At 45.3% G+C, this 4303-nt stretch overlaps 1 protein-coding gene across 1 annotated transcript in view; it reads right to left on the bottom strand.

Annotated features, from left to right (window-relative positions):
* Window positions 1-4303, bottom strand: part of LOC105359018 (bromodomain adjacent to zinc finger domain protein 2B) — a 108477-nt gene that overhangs the window by 46739 nt on the left and 57435 nt on the right. Inside the window, exon 3 of the mRNA XM_011495496.1 lies at window positions 3132-3189. The gene's annotated coding sequence lies outside the window, so the exon portion shown is untranslated. The remainder of the gene's footprint in view (window positions 1-3131; window positions 3190-4303) is intronic.

The raw sequence follows: 4303 nt of genomic DNA, 5'->3' as shown, positions 1-4303 counted from the left end.
AAACTTTTTTTTCTTTTTTTTTTTTTTTTTTTTTTTTTTTTTTAAAGGCATTGGCAATAGCAAGAGACTCGGCAAGTTCCGAGGATAATTAAAATGTACTGTCGAGCAATTCGAGAGCAAATTGCCGCTCGAACGACACTTTCGTTTCGATACCTTTCGCGCAAGAATCCGAGATTGGATAAGTTCTGCGAAGCCCTTTTCCCCAGCCAGCTCCCGCGAATGAGAGATCGAGTTTAAAAAAATTGGAAAGACTCTTGTATATATCCCCTGGGACGATTTACGGGCACCTCTTCTCCCAGCCCTTCCATCGTCCCTCCACGTTACATCGCGTTTCGTCCTCTAGTCTAGCGCTCCTTCGGCTTGTTCTCCTCTTTTCCAATTGTTTGCAATCGCCTGCATTCCGAGGTACGGGACTGGTGAAATTGAAAGGTAGACGAGTGCCATTACTTAAAGGGGAGAACGAGGGGAATTCAATGGCGGCGTTTGAAGGAGCTCGGACGGGCTTTCGCGAAAGGTCTTAGTGGTTTGGCCGTTGCGCCTATCTTAGCGTCAATCCGCGCTTAGCGAGGAAAAGAGCTAGTAGATTCGTTTCGTTAATCGATTGGCGGTTTTCCAACTGCTTTCCAACCTCTTTCCACCAGGTTATCGATGTTATCCATATAAGTTGATGGGACGATATGGGGGGGAGGGGTATGGAGCAGGAGCGCCAAGACGATACGCCTATAGCGATTTGCCGAAAGCAACGCCTCCGCGGCTCAAGAGTTCAAGGCCGTTGCGCGAGAATCTCGGGGATGTCGAGTCTTTGCTACGTATTCACCTGACCCACGCGTGCCAGCTCCAATACTGGTGCAAACGAGGTTATTAGGTGCTATGAGAAAGTTCGGAGAGTAGGGAAGCAAATGCGCAAGAGATGCAATGGCTAAGGCTCAATCGCGGGTAAATTAGAATGATCGTCGTTCGGAAGAAACGCGGAGACTACCAAGCCGACGTATTTGCTATTCACGGATGAGGAATTAATTAGCGGCATCGTGGAGGAGGAGTTCTTACGGCTCGATTCTTCGGTGGAACGTCATATTTACGTGAACTGAAATGAGACGCTCCTGTGCCGGGATTATTGCTGCTTGGCGCGCAACGTCACGGAACCCAACCTGGAAGGCCGATGCCAGAGAAAGACAGAAAGACAGACAGAAAGAAAGAAAGAATGAAAGAAAGAAAGAAAAAAAGATAGAGATAGTTAGAGAGGGAGAGAGGGATGAGAGAGACAGAGGGATAAACAGAGGGAGAAACAGAGAGAGAGAGAGAGAGAGAGAGAGAGATATTGAGAAAGAGAGAGAAGCGGAGTGAGCTAGCGAGTGAAAAAGAGGGGGAAGGGAAAAGAGCGAGTCCGCAGGTCCCGGTGTGTCGCTCTACGTCGCAGCGGCATTATAGTTAGCGTGGCTGGCGACCCGAATAAAGAAGATACGCGGCAGTCGGGAGCGAGAGAAGGAAAAAGAGCCGGGTTAGCTCGCCCAAGCAAGATGGAGTGCGGCGCAAAGCCAAAGGGAAACAGAGAGAAAAAGATTATATATAGCAAGCTAGCGAGAGAGAAAAGATATATATATATATATATATATATATAGAGAGAGAGAGAGAGAGAGAGAGAGAGAGAGAGAGTAGAGAGATTGTAGGAGAGTGAGTAAGAATGAAGGAAGGAGGGAAAGGGGGAGGGTAGAGGGAAGATGGGAGAGACAGAAAGAGTGAGAGAGAGAGAGAGAGAGAGAGAGAGAGAGAGACGAGCGCAGCGCGGCAATCAATACAGAGTCGAGCCGCCAGAGCAAAACCATCCCCTCGCTCCTCTTTCTCCGACTGCTATTATACCGACAACCAAGAGAAAGGAGAGTCGCAGAGGCGTATATAGCTGAAATCGAGTGCTCGGCGGACGTGCGCGCGTACATTATGCACCGCGAGGCCGCGTTACGGCAGAAAAGCAGCCAGAAAAGCGATTTTACTTAGGCGAAACTCGCAGCTACCAAGTACCAAGGGCATGCGACTAATTACCGCTAGGATGATCAGACCCAACAAAAATTATTACAAAAAGTACTCTCCTCTACACCTCTTTCGTAAAATTCGGTTTAGGTGGGGAGTCGGGGGGGGGGGGGGGGGGGTTTCCCGTCTATTCGGCCTAATTGCATTGATTAAACGCGGGTAGTAGTCGGTAGCCCCATGTCCCGATCTCGACCCCATAAAGTTTCCAATGCCGCGGCTCCGGACCCGATAAACTTTATTAAAGTTGCGTCCGACCCTCGTGCGCCTGACACCGCGAGGCCGAGGCTCCGGCTAAGCTTCGGTATTTGTGATTACGTAAGAACAGTCGACGGGACTTAATGAGTGTTGTGCGCGCGACGTCACGGAGACACGGCGGGGAACCAGGAGGCCGTCGCACCTGACGATTAAAATCTCTCAGGGGCAACCGAGGGGCCGCCGTACAATGCGACCGACCGCCCGCCCGGACAACGAATATGAGGAATTTGGCGATGAGGCGAAATCGGCGGGTAATCAAGTCCCGGGGCAAGAGGCGGACTCGTTGAGTCAGACCACTTTGACATGTAATTGCGTCATATCGGAGAGAACTATCTCGTGCTATTTCTTATTGCTCGAGTGACAGATGTTTTTACAAAGGGCAGAATGGACATCGTAATGGCCGCTCCGTGGCTATCCCTCGCTCAATGTTCAAATTACATTGAGCGCTCTCGGCGCTATTCAACTTTTACTTGCCCAAGTACCAACCGACGTAACTAACTACGCCAGGGCATGCAAATGCACGCGCGCTACTGCATTATCCCTCCCTTAAAAATATATGAGCTTTTTATCGTTGACGGTTTATAGGCCTTACGATAGGCTAAAGAAGCTCATTTATTTTATTTATCGTTGTTATTATAATTACGACGGCGGGGCTTTCATACTAAGCTGCACGACGGCCCGCCGACGTTTTATCTCGAGTTGCAACAAGTCACTCGATTGTCGCAGCAGAGGAATATATATATATGTGTATATATATATATATATATATATATATATATACATCACCTCCCGTCTCGATTCGTTACAAATTAGCAACAACAAACAACAAACTAATATGCAAGTGTACTTACAATTAGTGGTGCGACCTCAACTCATAGTTAATGTCGCTTCTGCCAAGTTGCATCGCACCTGAAACAAATGAAAATAAAGGAAGAGATAAATCGATTGCTCGGCAACAATGTATTATATTTATTAGATGGCTAAAAATTACTAGCTTACTACCGCATGAATTATAATTATAATCGATTGATTGAACTAGTACTTATGCGAGAGCCGCGGTGGCGGATGCATTTCGGCACGATTTTTAATTTTTCGCTAATGTGTGACGCTGATGATGGAAGTGGGGGGGGGGCTGAGAGCGAGGAGAAGGGAGGGGGCTATGGTGGAGCCAGCAGCAAGATTATAAAAACCAAATAGAAAATACAAGAGGCTCTCTTTCGACCTCCCTTGAGGTTATCGGCGTTAATTCATTAATTAATGTTGGTCTCCTTATCGAGTCCCGTCCCAACTTATGCGCCGAGTGATAAAGAGCAAAAGACATAGCTGATCGAGCCCAGTGCCCCTCACCCACATTACGAGTTAGCTTATGAGATTTCTCCTAACTTTATCGATCAATTAATTAATTATTTAATTGATTAATTAATAAACACGTGGCCGTTCAAATTAAATAAACAATAATTATTCTATCTGAATAATTTCAGTATCATGGCAGTGGTTTTACTAATCGTGCCCTTGAGAATGTACGATTTTTTTTTCTTTTTTATTTTTCTTTAATAACGCGCTTCATTTATTTAGTAAAATAAGCAGGTTATTCGTGCTATGAAAGCGCACTTATGATAAATTTCTGGTAAATCTATGTAGGAAATGTAAATTTACTCCAGTCGACTTCATTAAATTATAACTTAATTAAGCTGTTAATCATAATTATTCGGCTGCTTTCAATATTAAAAATATGACATTTACATTGGAAAATAAGGAAGGTAAAGACTAAAGTAATAATTTGCCAAACGAACGTCTGCGCAATCGCTCCGTTCGTTTATGTTTCAGTAAATACATTTTACTCTCTAATCGATATCTGATCCGAGAAGTGCCATTTATTAATCGCCAAACGTAAATGTGCAAAATTCTCTCTAATGCAGTAAGGCTCACGCGCATGCAGAGGCATCGATTATTGTGTATAAAAATCAACTTAGGGCTGAATGAATTACAATTGAAATTAAAAACGGCGGGAGAATAATACGGC

This window comes from Ceratosolen solmsi, unplaced genomic scaffold (genome assembly GCF_000503995.2).
Source record: "Ceratosolen solmsi marchali unplaced genomic scaffold, CerSol_1.0 scaffold10, whole genome shotgun sequence".
NCBI lineage: Eukaryota > Metazoa > Arthropoda > Insecta > Hymenoptera > Agaonidae > Ceratosolen > Ceratosolen solmsi.
This window is presented reverse-complemented; position numbering and strand designations above follow the sequence as displayed.